Genomic DNA, 21,099 nt, shown 5'->3' with positions numbered 1-21,099 from the left:
TCAATGGATCCTATTCCAACATGAGTGAGAACCGACAGATGATTAGCCGTGCGGTAACAGCGCATTTGGACCATTTTCACTGAGAGGACAGACGGTAGCCATTGACAACGGTGATCCCCCAACATACAGTTTGCCATAGAAAGGAGTATGAATGATTGAATGAAGGCAGTAGGAAAGCAGAGATTCAGAAGGAGCAAAGCATCTCCATACGCTTATCTGAAATTCTCACCAATGAATTACATAAGTATCTCTATCTTATTTTCTGTTTTAATTACATTTTAATTATCAAAATCTCATAGCCATTTGAATCCGCCTGACTGAGATTTATAAGGATGACCATAGCTTGCTTCAAGCCGACAATCTCCGTGGGATCGACCCTTACTCACGTAAGGTTTATTACTTGGACGACCCAGTGCACTTGCTGGTTAGTTGTGCAGAGTTATGAAAAGGAGTTGAGATTACAATCGTGCGTACCAAGTTTTTTTGGCGCTGTTGAGATCACAATTTCGTGCACCAATATATATGCATAGTTTCTCCTCTTATATGTAAGAATACTTTGGCTTCGCAGGCTGAGTCAGGAGCTAGTTATGCTGTGTTCTTGGCCCTCTACTCGTATCATCTGTATATATGTTATTGAACTTTAGTTTTCTTCTCACGCAAGTAACTACGTTTTCTGAGGGTTGCGCTTTTGAATTTTGCGAGTTTGTTTTACCTGTTTTTCAAGGCTCCTAGTTAAGTATCTCTTTCTCTATTATTATTATTATTATATATATATATATATATATATATATATTTATTTTTAGAGGTCGTAATGCCTTACTATCTCAGTCTTATGACTTAAGCATAAGATTAAGTATGGTAGGGTGTTACATTATGGTATCATAGCAGTTCGTTCCTATAGAGCATGAGGACGGATTGATTATGCTTCTGTGCATTCTCTGTATATGTGTCTATGTGCTATTAGGATATCTAACTTATATATGTGGCATAAACGTTCATGAGCATGCATTGGGAACTTAAAACACTAGACTTGTGATATTAAGACTGATCAACTTGATATCACTTGTTTGGTGTGTATAGGGACCAAATGTTGACTCACGGACGCGGACGCGGGCGAGGTAGAGGCAGAATAGGCAATGCTATGCCTGAAGCAACAGGGAACAATCCTCCTAACCCTGTAGACTTCATGGCCGCTCTAGGGAATATGGCCGCGGCGATGCAAGCGACAGCCGAAGCCCTGGGAAACCAAATAAATAATGGAAATAATGGCAATAACGGCGATAATGGTTCTATGATACTTTTCTCCTTTCTAAAGGTTCATCCTCTGACCTTCAGAGGAACTTCAAACCCTACCGATGCGGATAACTAGATACAAGCTATTGAGCAAGCATTACATGCTTAGCAGGTTCCTGATGAACGGTGGGTTGAGTTTGGAACCTACCAGCTGCAAGGTGAGGCTCAGCATTGGTGGCAGGGCATGAGGCGTATTCTACAGCCTGATGGGGTTGTAATCTCTGGGGAGTTATTCCGAATCAAATTTTACAAGAAGTACTTTCCCAGCTCAGTCAGGAATGGTAAGGAACTTGAACTGCTTCAGCTGAAACAGGGCCAGATGACCATTACTGAGTACACAAGCAAATTTGAAGAATTGTGCCGTTTTTCACGCATTTGTCAGGGAGCTCTTGAGGACTTTGCTGAGTGGAAGTGTATCAAATATGAGGGAGGCCTTCGGAGTGATATTCTAAGCTTCGTTGCACGTATGGAGATCAGGGTATTTTCCAAACTTGTGAACAAGAGCCGAATAGCTGAAGAATGTGTGAGAAACGTAGCCGTGGCGAAGAACGATAACCAGGAATTCCACCGAAGAAACCACCACCAGAATTTGGTACCAAGGGGTCGAGGATTCAAGCAAAGAGGATATGCTCAACCATTTCCTCATGGTCGGAACCTGGTTGGAATGGATGATGATCACCATGGGGATGGTGGAAGAAAACAAACAAGGGATACTTCGGAGAAGCTGACATGTCAAAAGTGTGGCCGTTATCATCCGAATAATCCGTGCCGTATTGGCTTGGGCGTATGTTACAAGTGTGGTCTACCAGGGCACGTATCTAGGAACTGTCCGCAGGGAAAAACTCAAAATGGGGGACGACCGAATTAGCAAGATGGAGGTAATTGAAAAAAATTGATAACTAGAAATTTAAATTGTAATATGTGATCTTGAAACACTGCATTTATTTACAGCTGGCGACAGGGATGAGGATGTAAGATTAGAAGTGACAAGCTTAGTGTTGAACTTAGGACTTGGTTAAAGGGAGTAATGAAAGAAAAATCTGTTTGACCGAGTGCTACCTTATGGAGAACACCCATTTTGTTAGTAGAAAGGGAAGAACATAGTAGTAGACTGTATGCGAGAAGGATGGTACCGGCAAATCTTCGTGACTCGATCTAGCTTTTCTTGTATAACCTGTAATGGAATTTTGTTTTGGATTCCTTTTTCCCTCGAACAACAAATGGTTTATCCCCTAAAATTCTAACCCCCTTACGTGCACATATTTGTATTTGAATTTGTCCATCCAGAGGTGAGTCTGAGCTTATTTTGGTATAGACAAATGATCTTGAGCCTTGGAAATTGCTGAAGGTTGGGTGCTCTCTTCATAACTTTGTAACTCTCAAGCTCAACTGAAAATTACTTGATTCAGTATGCCCTATCCATACTATCAAATATTTTTTGTCCAGATTCCTTTCTTGAGATGCACCTGGATTTCCCTTCTTGAGCATTCTATTATTTTGATACAACACTGATCAACCTTATATAAAACTCTTTCTGATTTCTCATGAACACTATTCATACTATTCATTCATCTTTCAAATTTAATATCTCTTTGAAAACCAACTCGAGCCTATATTAGTGTATGAATCCTACCTGTAACCAGAGAGACGTAGATTTCTCAGAGCAAGACCTTTGGACGCGAAACGAACTTGTGACATTACTAGGGAATTTAAAGCCTTAATCCTCGCCGATCGTATCGTTCGTGACTAAATAGATGCAATGAGGTACACCGTGTGAATGAAATACCAGAATTGATGGAACTACTCAGAAGCTTGAAGGATTATAAAATAGAGGATGAGACCCGTTCAATCAAGTATTCCCAATATGAGATACCAATTGGACTGGAGAGCACGTTAATGAATCCTTCTGAGTCGATTTAACCTCCTTTTTATAGCTTACAATAGAATTCTAACCCAAACTTCTTCTTAAATAATGAATGGATCAGCTCCTAATCCTATCCCTAACTTGCACGAACCTTGCTCCTTCCAAATGAATCCAACTTTGTCTTGTCATGATAATGTAAATCCATGAATCTTAGAAACTCGCCACGAGTGGAATTGCTCTCTTTTGTAAACTGGTAATCCGTTGACATCAGCTAAGGTTTGTTTAATTTGGTGCGCTATATCTTCTCCTCAACCAACTTGAATTTCAATTCTTCTCTGAGAATGCACCTTAACTCCTTCTTGTATATCTTGTTAATCTTTAGAACTTACTGTACCCACCATATAGAGTATCCCTTTATTTTACAGCAACACCTTTCCAGTAACTCAATCACTTCTGGGCTTATTATCTTTTCAAGCTAGAGTTAGCATCACGTATAACCCCTAATCATAACCGTTAAGAATGTCGGTCCTTTAATATTCTTCCATACCTTAAAGAGCATTACAGTTTAGACACTTGAGAACAGAAACAGTTTTTGAACCTCCTCAAGAGAAACTAGTTACGCATTCTTAAATGTTGCTTTAACAAAATAAAGATCGGTGCGCAAGTAAGATTAAAGGATTAAAACCAAGATGTATTAAACTGTTTATGATATTAATACGAACTACGAATTGGAATGGGAGAACACACCCGAGAACTTGAACCCGAGAAGAAAAATGATCAATGCGCCTATTTTAGGTTACTGAACTTGAATTTTGGGGGAAAAATTCCTAATTAGGTGGGTAGGATGTAAACCCCGTTAAATTAGCGAATAATTAGTCAATAAATTAAATTTTAATAAAGAAAATTAGAAATGCAAATTTGATAGTAAAATAGGATAGAGCCAATTAAAATAAAAATTTTGACACTAATTTCAAAGAATTTGGTCCAAGATTGGGCCAAACGGGCCGAACCAGACGAACTGGGCCCAAAATAGGCCCAAAGCCCAATCCAACCAAGCCATACATGAAAAAACACAGCCCCCTTCTCCCTTCATCCTTATTTTCAAGCTAGAAACCTCTAGGAAAGGGGGAAGAACCTTGAAAGCTCCAAACCCTCACTCATATACTCAAATCCACGTAACTTTTGATCCGGAGCTCCGATTGACGATCCGTTTGCGATCACGTATTCGCGTCGTCGAGCTCTACAAAACCCAGAACATTTAAGGTGAGGAAGTCATATTTTCTTCCTCAATTCCTTCATTCTCAGTTTCAAAATTCATGAGCTATAATGTTGAAAATTATTCAATTTTGATGTTTAGGCTCAAATTAACTTGAGGAAAACATCCGCCCTTGCTTGTGTGACGCTTGGATAAGGTGAAGATTCAAGAATCCTATTTAATTTCTTGAATTTGGGTATTGGGTATTAAATTAGTGTATGGATATGTGAACTTAGGTGTTTATGCACATATTGGAACTTGATTTTGGACAATTGAGGCTTGGTGGAGGATTGTTGTCAATGCTTTGGTAATTCTTGGACTTTTGGGGCTGTATTTGGCTTTGGATAATATATGAAAAGCGGCCAAGGTATGATTTAGGTTTTGCGCATTTAACATATAAGGTTTTGTGAAAACTTAGGCTAGAGCATTATAGGATAAGTTGAAATGGTTACATGTTTTAAATGATGAGTTTTATGAGGTTAATGGATAAGGGGATATGAATTTAAGTTGAAGAATATGGTTAGTAGGTGATGCTTTTTGAGATTTGGTTGTTGATTGAATATGTATGTATATGTATATTAGTATGATGATGATGGATGAAGGAATCATGATTATGGCAAAGTAGAAACATGGTATGTTTTGGGACTTGTTGGTAATGATTTGATGATATGAGTATGTATAGTAATATGTTGGTTTGTGGTATATTAGGTTGGCTGGAAATGAGTTCTTGGAGGGAAAAATATGGTTTTGGCAAAAATAAGATTTGGGGTGTTATTTGGTAAAAAGTGAATTTTAATGAACTTTGAAAGTCCATAACTTGCTCCTCAAATTTTGAATGCAAATGAGGTTTGTTTAAAATTAAAGGGTGTTTGATAAGCTTGAAATCGGTATAAAGTTTGCGAAAAACCGAATTTTGTAGAGAAAATTATGGATGCCAGAAATTTGGGGTAAAAAACTGAAATTTTAAATGTTGCAGCAGAACCAGTTTTTCTGGTGTGTGCCCACGCACCGGTCTGTGCGCACGCACCCAACAAAGGCAAAATTTAAATTGTGCGTACGCACGCTTCTATGCGCACGCACACCTAGCATTTTTCATAAAGTGTGCGTACGCACGCCCCTGTGCGCATGCTAGGATGAGTCTTCTATTGGTGGCGCTAGCACAGATGAGGCGCATGCACACTAAGTGATTTGTGCGCACGCACGCATTCGTGCGTACGCACACGTTCTGCTTTCTTGTTGAGTTGTGCGCACGCATAGGTGTGTGCGTATGCACACGCCCTGTTTTTCAGCACTTATGTTTTTCTGTTTTAAACATAATTATGAACCCTAAACCTCCTATTTTTGTCTTGTTAATCTTAGATTCTACTAGTTAGTTTGGTAGATAGCAGAATTTAGGAATTTAAGGTAACTTGGAAGTGAAGAAAGAGGTAAATGTGATGAAAAGTGTGAAAGGGAAGTGGTTAATGAATGAAGTTAATATGCCGTGGTTTTGATGAATGATTAAGGAAGAAAGGAAGTGGTGTTTTGCACGCCATCACGCCCCTGGCCCAGCCTCCACAAGTCATGTTGCAACTCTCTAGCCCCACTAAGAATGCCAAACTTGGGACCACTAAAGCCTTAAAGAGAAGACATAAAGCTGAAGACTTAATGCGGAAGATTAGATTTGATTTGTTTTTGTTTTTTAATTTAAGTTTGAATTTAATGATTAAGTTTTGCTTTGAGGTTTAGTATATAAAGTTCTTAGAAACACTCTAAAAAGGACCGTTATTCCTTTTGCCCTTTTTGATTCCTTGTTTTTGTTTTTAAAGCATGAGTCACTAATCTCCTAGGTTAAGGTTAGGAGTTCTGTTTCCTATAGATTAATATTATAGCTTTTCTATCTAAATTAATGCATTGATGTTTTCTTAAGAATAAGTTTTTGTTCTTCATACCAAGGATTTGAATGTGTTGGAAAATAATTCTCTTCTTACTTGAGTTCTGTTAATATCTTGAAAAAGTTAATAAATTGAATTAAGCTTGAAGACTTCTTCTCATGGTTCTTAAGTTTTGAATTTGGACTTGGTAAGTGTCATCAAATCAACTAAGTTTGGTTCTTGAGAATTGTGTGATTTTTAAATCAGTGGACATTCTGAAGCTCTTGTCATAATTAGTTAATCAAGGAATTAATAACGGATTAAGATTAGAGAAATTGAATTACCGAAGAATTGGAGTTTAATTACTTATGATTTGCCATAAAAACATCATTGCTTGATCAAGGTGGAGAGTAAAAAAAAAATATTTTTTTGGAAGTTTCAACATCTCTAAAACATTAACTCTTTTGAATCATATTTATCTCTCAATCACTTACAACTTGCTTTTATTCAATTTACTGTATTTTTATGAAATTGTTTTTGGAAACCCTTAATTTTGACTGTCTGACTACAATAATCGATTGACCATTGTTTGCTAAATCCGTTAATTCTCATGGGAACGATAATCTACTCCCGTGGTATTACTTGATACGATCCGGTGCACTTGCCAGTAGTTTGTGGTTTGAAAAATCTGTATCAAATTTTTGGCATCGTTGATCCAGTATTTTGTTAACCACGATTTTATGATGAGATGATTCTCAGATATTTATCGAATTTCTCATCACAGAATTTCCGAGAATAATTCTGTGGAGAATTGGGGTGTTATATTGGGCATGCCATACGTCGCAACAAGGGTGTGTCACATGCCAATAAGAGGGAGCTCCAGAGACATCCAGGGTGTGGCATTTCACACGACACCTAAAGGGCGTTCCAAATGCCAATTATGGCACCTCCCAAGGAAGAAAGCAAGTGGCGTTTTGCACGCCATGGAGTGGCGTTTTGCACACCCCTGGCCCAGCCTCCACAAGTTATGTTGCAACTCTCTAAGCCCACTAAGAATGCCAAACTAAACGATCTTTTAGATTTCGAAACCATGTCAACTTTATGAAGTTTTCTCTACAATCTGTCTTTCTAGGTGCAACCCCAAACTGGTAGAAGTATTCAGCCTCTAAGGCATCGTAAATACTCATGGTCACTCTTGTCATCGGCAGACTATTTGTCAGAAGACTAAGAATTACAGCCACATCTTCCAATGTTACAACACACTCACGAAATAGAAGGTGAAACATAGGTATGTCCAGGTGCCATCTCTCGATCAGTTACTATCGCTGACTAACATTGGATTACTCCAATCTACTGATATTGGATTACTCTAATCTGAAAAACATGATAAATCGTAAATTCTCTTCCACAATAGAATTGTACAAATCTGGCAACAATAGGTGGTTATACGTCAACATTCGTAAATCCTACAAAACATAGTCAAACAATACATCAAATAGAGTCATCTATAAACACTAAATAATTAAAATTTTATTAATCAATGTATATTTAATTATTTTATCACAATCCATAACCTTAAAAATAGAATTATTTATTATCATTAAGATAATTTAATTATAATTAACAAACTACCATTATTTATCCAAAAAATAAAATAAAATAATAACACTAATATTATTATTAAAAATAACAAAGATATATCCCAAAATATTTTTATTCTATTGACATCTCTTCGCACACACATACAAGGCTAATAGTATTATTGTTATAATAATAATTGATGACTTAAATAATTAATTTTATATCCAAAAATATTAAAAGATTTTTAATTTCATTAATACTAATATTATTATTATAATAATAAATAACACTAATTCACTAATAATAATAACAATTAATTTATTAAATTAACACTAACATTCATTAACAGTACGACTAATTGGTTATTTACTTAACTAATTATTATATATTTATTATTATAATTATAATTATCATATCCATAAATTTAAAAACTTAATTATAATAACCGGCGTTAATTGTATAATATAACAATAATTAATTAATTAATTAAATTTAAAAATATCTCATAATTATATTTAGTTTCTAACAACAAGTAATACAATTTAAATATATGTTAAATTTATTTTTTAAAAATCTCATAATTGTATTTATTTAGTTTCTAACCATAATTAATACAATTTAAATATATCCAAACTAATATGTTAATAATAATTATTAAATACACTAAATAATATATTTTTTAATATCTAAATTTATGTCAACAATATCTAAATCTATAACATTATTACTATTAATTTCTTTTAATTCATAAAACTAAAAAATAATTACTTACATAATTAGGATGACCAAGATAATTAATAATATAAAGTTTAGGACGATCAACATCTATTTTTTTGGATCTTTTTGCTATTATTCTTCTTTGTTTTACAAGTGCTGGAGCTTCACTAGGAAGGAGTTAATGGAGGGAGAGAGAATTTTTTTTATTATTGCGAATGTGTGAAGGAAAAAGTAAAGTGTGGTGAGTAAAAGAGTGAATCAGCGAATAAAAGAGTCAGGAGAGAGTGAGAGGTAGCTTGGTGGTTGCATGCACAACAGGTGGCGTTGGTATATAAATTAGACCGTCCGATTTGTGTATCCCAATTGGACCGTCTGTTTTGTTCCTGTTGGACTTTTTTCTCTCTTTTGTGAGGCTTAAGCCCAATTTTTGTAGTGTCTATTTTGCACCTATTGTGTCACAACTCTAATAAGATTTTTGGGATCATTGAGAGGTAGAGAGTGTAGCCATCAAAGTGAGATAGAAGAGAAAAAAATAGAATTTTTGTTTTATGCAAAGCAGTAAATTTTAAATAGCAGTTTCTCATTCGTTCACCGTTGGATCAGCGTGAAATTTAAACTGCGTATTCCTCTCATCTTGTTCTTCATTATGGATGGTGGAGATTTTAATTGGAGGTTTGCAGAGGGAGAAATAGGCTTCAAACAGCAGCTTTATTTTTGGGTACTTTTCATCTTCTTGCTTCTCATTTGTAAGCTTTGGTGCTTTGATGTTTTGAATGGTTATATACACATTTTTGTGCTTTATTTGAGACTCTTTTGTACCTCATTTTATTATAATAGAGTTATTTCATTGGTCTGGACTACTCGTGGTTTTTATCTCTCATATTGAGGGGGTTTTCCACGTTAAAATCTCGGTGTGTTCTTGTTATTGCTTTACTTGCTATATTTGCTTGTTCATAGATGCTGTCATATTGTATTGTAAGTGCTTCCATATTGTTCTTGCGTTGAATATTTGTGTTGTTTCTACTGCTGGATTATTTCATACTAGCATCAGAGCTTGTTGGTATTTTTCTGGGCTTGTGATTGTGAATAATGGAAGCTAATACTAATACTAGTAGGATGATCACTCTTAATGGTTCTAATTATGATTTGTGAAAGTCCAAAATAGAAGATTTGCTTTATGTCAAAATTTTCATCAACCAGTTTTTGGTATAGAAAAGCCTAATGATAAATCTGATGATGATTGGACTTTATTTTATAGACAAGTTTGTGGATATATTAGGCAGTGGGTTAACAATAATGTGTTGAACCATATTATTGGAGAGACGCATGTTCAGACCCTTTGGATTAAACTTGAACAGTTGTATGCTCGAAAAACTGAGAATAACAAGATATTTTTTATCAAGCAGTTGTTGGCTTTGAAATATACAGATGGGACATCAATAATAGATCACTTGAATAACTTCCAAGAAATAATGAATTAGTATCTTCCATGGGTATCAAGCTTGATGAAGAGGTTCAAGGATTGTTACTTCTTGGCTCCTTACCAGACTCGTGGAAAATTCTTAGAATGTCATTGTCCAATTCTGCTCCTGATGGTGTAATCTCTATGGATCTTGCCAAGAGCAGTGTTTTCAATGAAGAAATGAGAAGAAAGTCACAAGGTACATTGACTACACATTCAGATATTCTTGTTTCTGAGTCTAGGGGAAGAAACAAAAGTCGAGATCCTAAAAGTAGAGATCAAAGCAGAAGCAAGTCTCGAGAAAAAGTATAAAAATATTGAGTGTCATCATTGTGGTCAAAAAGGACATGTGAAAAAATTTTGTTGGCAGCCAAAGAAGGAGAAAGTCAAGACAAGTAAAGACAAGAGCAAAAATAAAGATGATGGTAGCAATAAAGACAAGGTTAATGTAACTCATGATGATTTTATTCTTGTTGAGGAGTTTAAATCTGTGAGGAGTTTGAATCTGTTAACCTTATTGATAATAGCATTAGTTGGGTGATTGATAATGGTGCTTCTATTCATGTTACATCTAGGAGAAATTTGTTTACATCTTATACTCCTGGTGATTTTGGTGATGTGAAAATGGCTCTTCAAGGTGTTTCAAAATATGTCGGTGTTGGACAGATTTGCTTAGAAACCTCCAATGGTACCAAGTTGACTTTGAAGCGTGTGAAGCATGTTCCAGATATTCGGTTGAACTTACTTTCTGTTGGTAAATTATGTGATGAAAACTTAGATAGTTCATTCTCTCGTGATAGTTGGAAGCTCACCAAGAGTTTCATAGTTGTTGCTAGAGGTACACGACACTCTACTCTTTATTTAACTCAAGCGAAGATTGTGAAAGATGTTAATGCTGCTGAGTTTGTTGATAAAACCGATTTATGGCATAAGAGATTATGTCATATGAGTGACAAAGGCATGAATATGTTATCCAAGAGGAATTTTTTATCTTGTTGCAAGGTTGCTTTGTAAAAGTGCAACCATTGCTTTGCTGGAAAATAAAACAGGATTTCTTTTAAGAGCCATCCACATTTAAGGAAGCCAGAAATACTTGACTTGGTGCATTCTGATGTATGTGGGCCGATGAAGATAAAAACACTTGGAGGGTCTATCTATTTTGTAACCTTTATTGATGACCATTCTAGAAAATTATATGTTTACACTTTGAAGACCAAAGATCAAGTTTTGAATGTGTTCAAGCAATTTCAAGCTTATGTTGAAAGAGAAACTGGGAAGAAGTTGAAATGTATTCGTACTGACAATGGTGGTGAGTACTCAGGTCTATTTGATTCTTATTGTAAAGAGCATGGTATAAAACATCAGAAGACTCCTCCGAAGACTCCTCAGTTGAATGGCTTGGCTGAAAAGATGAATAGAACATTGGTTGAAAGAGTTAGGTACTTATTGTCACAGTTTGGATTGGAAAAATCTTTTTGGGGTGAAGCTTTGAGCACTGTTGTTCATGTCTTGAACCAGATACCATGTGTTTCCTTGCAATTTAAAGTGTCAGAGAAGGTATGGTCAGGTAAAGATGTTTCTTATGATCATTTAAGAGTCTTTGGATGTAAAGCCTTTGTTTATATTCCCAAAGATGATAGATCCAAACTTGATGTAAAGACAAGGCAGTGTATTTTTATTGGCTATGGCATGGATGAGTTTGGTTACAGGTTTTATGATCATGTTAGCAAGAAGATGATTCGGTGTAGAGATGTCGTCTTTGTTGAAGACCAAACATTGAAGGATGTTGATAATGCGGAGAAGCCAATGGTTCAGCCTAGTGATGATTTTTCTGTCTTGGATATTACTCCCTCTATGCCTGTGGTAGAACATGGTAGAGTTGAAGCTCAAAATAATGAGCATGATACAGGTGCAAGTAAAGATGGAACAGTTGATTCGATACTTGATAAAGTTGGTGATGATGATCCAGATGAACAACCAGCTTTGAAAATCTTTGCAAATGCACTCAGAAGGTCTACAAGAGAGAGGAAACCTTTGTCAAGGTATTCTCCATATGAGTTTATTTTGTTGACTGATGGAGGAGAACCTGAATGCTTTGAAGATGCTGTTGAAGATGAAAGCAAAGCTCAATGGCTTGAAGCTATGCAAGAAGAAATGAAGTCCTTGCTTGAGAATGATACCTATGAGTTGGTGAAGCTACCAAAGGATATGCGAGTTTTGAAGAACAAATGGGTATTCAGAATCAAGAATGAAGAACACAATTCTAAGCCTCGTTATAAAGCTAGATTGGTTGTTAGAGGCTTTAGCCAAAGAAAAGGTGTTGATTATGAGGAGATCTTTTCTCCTGTTGTGAAGATGTCATCTATTCGTGTTGTGCTTGGATTAGCAGTGTCTCTTGATCTAGAGATTGAGCAAATAGATGTGAAGACAACTTTTCTTCATGGTGATTTGGACAAGAAAATCTACATGGAACAACCGGAGGGCTTTGTTGTTAAAGGAAATGAAGATTTTGTGTGAAAGTTTAAGAAGAGTCTTTATGGGTTAAAGCAAGTTCTAAGACAGTGGTACAAGAAGTTTGAATCTGTTATGGGGGAGCATGGTTACCGTAAAACAACTTCAGGTCATTGTGTATTTATGCAAAAATTTTTTGATGGTGATGTTATCATTCTTTTGCTTTATGTGGATGATATTTTGATTGTGGGCAAGAATGCTTTGAGGATTAATGAGTTGAAGAAACAGTTGAGCAAGTTCTTTGCTATGAAGGACTTGGGTCCTACCAAACAGATTTTGGGTATGACTATTACTCGTTATAGAGATTCTAAGAAGCTTTATTTGTCACAGGAGAAGTACATAAAGAAGGTGCTTCAAAGGTTTAGCATGAATGATGCCAAATGTGTTGATAGTTCTTTTGCTCCTCATTTTAAGTTGAGCACCAAGCAGTGTCCAACCACTGATGAGGAGAAACAAGTAATGGATGAAATTCCTTATGCCTCAGCTATTGGAAGCTTGATGTATGCTATAGTGTGTACTAGATCAGACATTGCTCATGCGGTTGGTACTGTGAGTCGTTTTCTCTCTAATCCAGGTAAAGAACATTGGAATACTGTTAAATAGATTATGAGATATCTCAAAGGTACAACTAATTTGAGTTTGAGTTTTGGTGGTGAGAAACCTTTGCTAGTTGGCTTTACTGATGCAAACATGGTACGAGATATTGATTCTCGAAAGTCTACTCCAGGTTATTTGGTCAAGTTTGCAGGGGGAGTTATTTCATTGCAATCAAGGTTATAGAAGTGTGTTGCACTTTCTACCACAGAGGCAGAGTTTATTGCAGCAACTGAAACATGTAAAGAGTTGTTGTGGATGAAAAAGTTTATTGTAGCGCTTGGCTTCAAGCAAGACCGTTTTGTATTGTTGTGTGATAGTCAAAGTGATATTCATCTTGCCAAGATTTCTACTTTTCATCCAAGATCTAAACATATTGATGTTAGGTATCATTGGATAAGGGATGTGTTAGATTCCAAGTTGTTGGAACTTGAGAAAGTTCACACTGATGATAATGGTGCTGATATGATGACAAAAGCATTGCCAAGTGATAAGCTTAAAACATGTTGTTTGATCGCCGGAATGGCGAGGGCCTCCACCTAGTTAAGAAGGGGGAGATTTGTTGGGCTTTTTTCTCTCTTTTGTGAAGCCTAAGCCCAATTTTTGGGGTGTCTCTTTTGCACCCGATTATGTCACAATCCTAATCAGATTTTTGGGATCATTGAGAGGTAGAGAGTGTAGCCATCAAAGTGAGATAGAAGAGGGAAAAATAGAATTCTCGTTTTTATGCAAAGCAGTAAATTTCAACTAGTAGTTTCTCATTTGTTCACCGTTGGATCAGCGTAAAATTTAAACTACATGTTCCTCTCATCTTTTTCTTCATTATGGACGGTGGAGATTTCGATTGGAGGTTTGCAAAGGGAGAAATAGGCTTCGAACAACAGCTCTATTTTTGGGTATTTTTCATCTTCTTGCTTCTCGTTTGTAAGCTTTGATGCTTTGATGTTTTGGCTGGTTATATGCACGTTTTTGTGCTTTGTTTGAGACTCTCTTGTACTTCATTTGATTATAGTGGAGCTATTTTATTGGTCTGGATGACTCGTGATTTTTACCTCTCACATTGAAGGGGTTTTTCACGTTAAAATTTCGATGTGTTCTTGTTATTGCTTTACTTGCTATATTTGCTTGTTCATAGTTGCTAACATATTATGTTGTGAGTGCTTTCATATTGTTCTTGTGTTGAATATTTGTGTTGTTTTCGATATTGGGTTCCTTCAACCCCCACAAAACGAATCATCCGATTTTATGATCTAGCTGCTCCACAACGACGTTAAACATGTAACACTCTAATAATGTTGTATTATACTATTTCTATTTTAAAATTAAAAAACAAAAATATAACCAAATATATATATATATATATATATATATATTGAACTCGTATCAAAATTAAATATTAAAAATTATAGGAAACAAGATTTTATTAAAAAGAATAAAACAAATAATTTAGGGTATTGGAGTCTGACTTTCCATATATATGTATATGGCCACAAGCCCACAAAGATGGAAGTGACATAATAAACCCGGATTGTCAGGACTCTCTTGATCTCTTGTGATATGTGAACACCAACAGCGTCAATTGGCTTACTCAGCTTATTTCCATTGATTGTATAATAATACATCTATAGTCTTAATTAATTTGAGATAATAATGCATGCATCATCCTTGAAACATTAATAAAGATTCCTAATCAGCATCTTGATTGATTTCGTATAAAAAATGATTTTATATTATATAGAATCATTTTTTATATATTTTTCTGTATAGTTACTTTAACAAAGTTTTCATAGCGTGAGGTTATACTTTATAATATTCATTGAGATAATTTTTTTTAGAGTAATTATTTTTAAAGTGCATATTAAATGTAATATAAACGTGTGCAAGTTTTTTTTTTAATGCATAGAGATCAATTCTCCATTTGTAGCCAAAATATTTACCCATTTTGACTTCTCTTAGCTTGTTAAACTCTTTAGTCTTTTGACCAATTTTCTTTTCCGTTTTCTCCTTAAACTTTCTTTCTTGCACCAAATTTAAGGCATTAGAAAAGGTGAAATAATAGGATCAGATACTAACATTATTTTAATTCAGTGGAAAGATGGTTGTATCTTACCGATATTTAAATTCAAAACTTGGTAGACATATTTGACAATTAATCACAAATTGTGTCACTTTAGGAATCAAATTCAAATTAAATAATACAAAAACTCTGATTTGATTATTAGTCTATTATTTCCTTTTTTTCATGTATAAAACATATAATATAGAAAACAGATGAAATTGAAAAGAATGGTAAGAAAAGGATAAGATTTATGCATGGAACAAAAAGCCAAGAAAATGAAAAGGTGATGGGTTTTATTGCTCCTTTTAAAGCTTGATGACAATTTGGATTTGATAGGAGGGAGAGGTAAGTGATGATGAGCGAGCAAGTTGATGAGCAAAGATATTCCAAAAACTTGATAGGACCATGGCTATTCAAAGGGAAAGTGGTCACCATTCACCAAGCTAGAAACCAAAGGAAAAAAGCAGAGCCATGCATAATGGTGATGTCGTGATGAGGACACAATTGTAATTTGAACAAAAACTCATTTGGCATTTCTCAAGAAATTAGCCACCTGTCCCCCCATTTCATTCCACAATCACAAGTTACACCCTCCTTAGATAAGCGTGAATTAATGCTCTTTTAATTTCCTTAAGCTTGTGTCACTTTCACTTATCTAGCACTTTATAATAATATATAGTACATGTACATCATTGATAATTGCCTCCTCACTCTTGCTACTTTTCTTATCTCATCTCCAAAGTCGCTTATAATTATTTCTTTTCTAATTATAAATATTTATATGAGTAATTAACTCCCTTAGCTTTCGTATATTGTAATAATGTTGAAAGGTGAACAAAAAGGAAGGCAACAACTAAAATGGGATTATGGCTATTTATTTAATTGGAGTTGGTAGATAGTGGTGGTGGGGTTCCTAATTTTTTTTTTTCTCTTTTCAAAATGTTTTGTTTATGATTGAGAATTTGAGATGATAGGTTTCATGACGTGCTCAAAATACACAACAAAATTGTATTCTAATCCAACATAAGAATTGTATAAAGAGGATTCCATATGGGACCCCTAGGTCAAGTACATTTCAAATTTTAAATTGAATTGTGATATATATATATATATATATATATATATATATATATATATATATATATATATATATATATATATATATATATAAGACTAAGGGAAGAAAACTTTTTTTCCGGCTAATATCAATATTTTTTAAAAAAATAATTTTATTGATTTTAAATTTTAGATTTTAAATTATAAACTCTTAAACTTAAATACTAAATTATGATTTATAAATTTTAAATCCTTAAAAAATAAAAAAAATTAACTAATATTAATTAACTTAAAATTAACTAATATATTTCCTATATATTTTTTATATATAAATTCAAATTTCTTTGTATACACTTTATATATAACTTACTGTTTTATCACTTATGATAGGCTAGCGAAGATTGACACATGATAAATATTTGAAATGTATTTTAGAATAATATTGCTCTAGTTTATTTTTTCTTTTATCCGTATGAGCATTTTTCTAATAAATAAATTATGAAATTTATTAAATAGCATTTATCCAACTAGAGGAGAATAAATCCACTCAATATTTAAAAAAAAAAATTAGTGCAAATTAAAAGAGAATTCTTCTCCAAAATCATGTGGCACTAGATAACAAATGATTGAGACAAACAAATTAAAAAACCACGCTACTAATAAGGGCTTGTAGATAGCTGTGTGGTTCCATCACACTCACACGTAGCTTTCATCACAAATTGCTTGTGGATTTTGAGAGAGAGAGAGAGAAAGATAGAGAGGGGTATCTTTAAAAATTAAAACATCTCGAGGCTTCTTAGTACTCTACTCTTCAAAAATGTGGAAGGATAGTTGCCATGAAATTAGTTTACGTGCATAATTTTAATAATATTAGCCATCTGTCCTGCATACTTGGCATGTATGTTAGGTAACGTGATTCAATTCTTTTAAATTATATAAATAAATTCCTTAATTAAATTTCAATTTTATTAACTCACCCTTCTTTTACTTTTGTGTTTGTGAAATTACATAAAGATATGTGTATTCAATCTTTTCTAAATGAATGAGTAGTGTTTTATTGCTTACAAGCGACATATAGTTTAATTTGTACTTGGACGGAGGTGTGACTTTCATGTTAATAATACTCGAAGTTTCTATTATATAGAAGGGGAAAACATTCTATATATCTTTTAGTAAAAAGATAAATGGGTTCTTCGAAACTTTGTGGATTAATAGTCAAATTGGTTTCTGAAAGATAAGTTATTTTTTAAAATTATTTTTGAATAATTTTTTTAATCAAATTAGTCTCTGAATAATTTAAAATCAATCGGGTTGGTCCTTCTTTCAATGGATTAACATATTCCATTAACATTTGGCCACGTGGATCGTTAAATTACTAACAGTGACATTAAAACGATGCCGTTTTAATTATTATAAGTCTTTGGTTCAAACACGACGTCGTTTAGTATTTAGTGGAGCTTCATCTCCTTCCATTTACAGCTTCACTCAGTCACTCTCTATTCTTTAATCACTCAAAGAATGAAAAAAGAAGGCGACGAAACTCTGGTCAAAAAAAAGAAGACGGTGCTATCATCGGCGACGCAGTGAGTAGTGCGATTGCATTCGTTGTGCGTGAGAGGCTACCATTACACCGTCGTGAAAAGCATTGTCATATGCGAGAAAGATAATCAATGTTTCCTTCAATGGGTTTCAGGTTGGGTTTTTTTGCTGGTATCTGGTGGTAATGTTAGGATTTTGATTGATTCTCTTTGTTATTTGATTAATTTGTTACTAGTTGATTAAAATTTGTGTGCTCTATTTTCTATTTTTTGTGCTTTGTTATTCGGTATTTTTTTTTAAATCTAAGTGATGATAGATTGCGATGACCAAAGAAATAATATTACCCATAATTAATTGGCTATGCTCATTAATTTTAATCCATGGATATATGCAGAGTAATTTGACCAATTTGGCTATGCTCATCAGGTATAAAGCTTTTGTACAAGACTAGGGAAACAAATCAATTATCATAAACAATGCATGTGGGTAATACTAACTTATCAAGAAACATGATTTTAGTCGATGACAACACCTCTACCCTTTCCAGGGGCGGAGCTACCTATAAAGAAAGGGGGGCAATCGCCCCCCTAATTTTAATTTTTTACATGTAAATTATATGTAAATTTCAGTTTAGCCCCCCTTAAAATTTTATTTTAATCTTATTTTATTATGTAAATATTTTTGGCCCCCCTCTAATATTTCATCTAGCTCCGCCCCTGACCCTTTCAATGATCGTCGATTCTTCGTCTTCTCTCTCTTGTTTCTCTTGACTGGGAGGAGAAGACCGAGCCCGAGACTCCCAAGCAACGGTGGCCTAGAGACCGAGCCGCCCAAGTGCAGTCGCAGTCGGTGAAACATCACCGATGAAGGGGTGCCTCCGCCGTTCATACGATCGTCGATTCTTCCTCTTCTCTGTGTTTGTTTCATTTGTTTTGAGTGAAGAGTAATGGGGGCTGAGGAAGTAAGAAACGACGTCGTTTTAAGCATAAGCCACTATTAACACAAACGGCATCGTTTCACTTAACGGTACACGTGAAATAACGTTAACAAAGTAGGTTAAACAGTTAACGGAAGGACAAACGCGACTTATGTTAAATTTTTTGGGGACTAATTTGATTAAAAAAATCATTTGAGAATGAAAATGACGATCGCGCGATCTTTTGGAGACCAATTTGACAATTAACCCAAACTTTTGTGGTTAACTTATATGCTCTTAATTACTTCTTAAAAAAATCAAGAAAAGTTTCTTAAAAAATTCAAATAATTTTTTTTAAAATTTTTTGTAATGGACTCATTATAGGTGTTTGAGAGAGAAGAAAAATAAGTATGTTACAAAATTGGATTTACAGGTCCATGAAAAATTATAGTATCACTGCAACAAAAGCGAAAGATAGTAATAAATTATTAGCAGTCGTATTAATAATGGCCATTATCTTTTTATTTTACGGCGGTTAGAGCTGCCGTTTAAAAAAAAAACAACTGTATAATTCTAATTTTATGGTGATTTGCATAGAATATACCGCTAATCTAACCTAATATCCTTTTCTCTTTGTGTAATTTTATTTTTCACTTTTACTCGTTGTATCTACTAGACACGTTTCATCCTTTCGTTAATTTTATTCTCACTCCATGAGAAATCTGTAAGTCTAGCATTGTAATTTTTTGGGAGTTTACTTGGTATTTTTTTAAGAGACTTATGTTAATTATATTCTACTATATGTTAGATTAAAAGTTGATAATTAATAAATTTAAATATAATTTAATAATTTTATTAATATGCTCTCTAATATTTACTGAAAGTGTACAATGCAGCCATTAAAAGCATTATTCTTAAATAATATATAAATATTAAAATATATAATATCAAAAATTAAGTCTAAATAATTAAACACATTACAAGAAAAATATTGAATAATGTCGAATTTATTGTTGGATTTGGCGTCACACATTAGCGTTGGGTTTATTGATGGATTTACTCACAGTTTAGGTGTCAAATTCGTCAGGTCAAATTATTACCGGCGGTTTTCTTTTCCGACGATAAATTTGCCAGTAATAATTGGAGAAAAAACGGAAAAAATAGGCGCAAAATTTAGCGTGGGATTTACTGGCGGAATTTTCTGACAGTAAACCGAATCAGTGGAACGCTGCGTTTTGGTGACACGCAATACATTACCGTCGAATTTATTCGCCGGTATATCCGATAATAAACTTGTCCTAAATTCAAAATGCAAACCTCCCCCCTCATTTTCGAAACACACACTATCTCTCTCTCTCTCTAACCTTCTCCTCTCTCTTTCTCTCTTCTCTCTCTACCTCCGGCCACCCTCTGCTAGCGTCGGCTACCTGCATTCTCATTGTTGTTAAACTCGCGAGTTAACTCGTAAATACGAGGTTAGGTAGTGGAATCGAGTTAACTCGGACACAAACTCGTTTCTGCGTAGACTCGGCTAGACTCGGACAGAATTACTCAAACTCGCGAGTTTGAGAGCGAGTCAGCGAGTTTGAATTAGGTGTCCATTTTCGCCAAAACGGCGTCATTTTGGGCCCAAAAAAAAAAGAAAAGAGCAACTACAGCTAACCAACTAACCCTAATTCGAAACGGCGCACACTCAAACTCCAATCCCTCACTCTCCACCAAGCCCTCACTCTCTTCTCCAACGTTCGCCGCATCGCCACCATCCACCGTTGTCTGCGCCGCCACGCCAGAGGCTGGACGGATCCCTCGTCTGTTTCCTCGCCTAACTAGTTTTCCTCATGGAGTCGTGCTACATCGCCGACACCAGCCCACCACCCACGTTGGAGAATTCGACGATTCACGGCACGCTGTTCATCGCCCATGTTCTATGTTCATCGGCTGTCGCCCCTGTTCTGCGATCTACTTCCACTTCTACTTCTGCTTCACTACGTTCGTCTCCCCTGTTCGTCGCCCCTATTCTGCACTGCCGATCTGCTTCAATTCTGCCCCTGTTCTCCAAGGTAATTTTTTTAAACAAATTTGGTATGAATTCTGCCATTTTGGTTCTGAACTTCTGATATTAACTTTTTAAAAATTTTTTAGTTTATTTTAAATCATACACAGAATTGGTTAATGAGATTTGATATGATGAAAAAAATTAAACTGATGCTGCTTCATGCTTTAATAAGTTAGTAATGTATCAAAAAAACTAAAATGTGTGGTTTTTTTGTTAATGAATCTGAATATCTGACTGAAACTCTGAAATGTTAGTGTTAGTTTAGTTAGTGTTAGTTATAAATAATTCAACTTTGATAATGGATCACTTGGCAATTGAAATCTGAAATCTGAATTTAGTTAGT

This window comes from Arachis ipaensis, chromosome B5 (genome assembly GCF_059453495.1).
Source record: "Arachis ipaensis isolate K30076 ecotype BB chromosome B5, ASM5945349v1, whole genome shotgun sequence".
NCBI lineage: Eukaryota > Viridiplantae > Streptophyta > Magnoliopsida > Fabales > Fabaceae > Arachis > Arachis ipaensis.
This window is presented reverse-complemented; position numbering follows the sequence as displayed.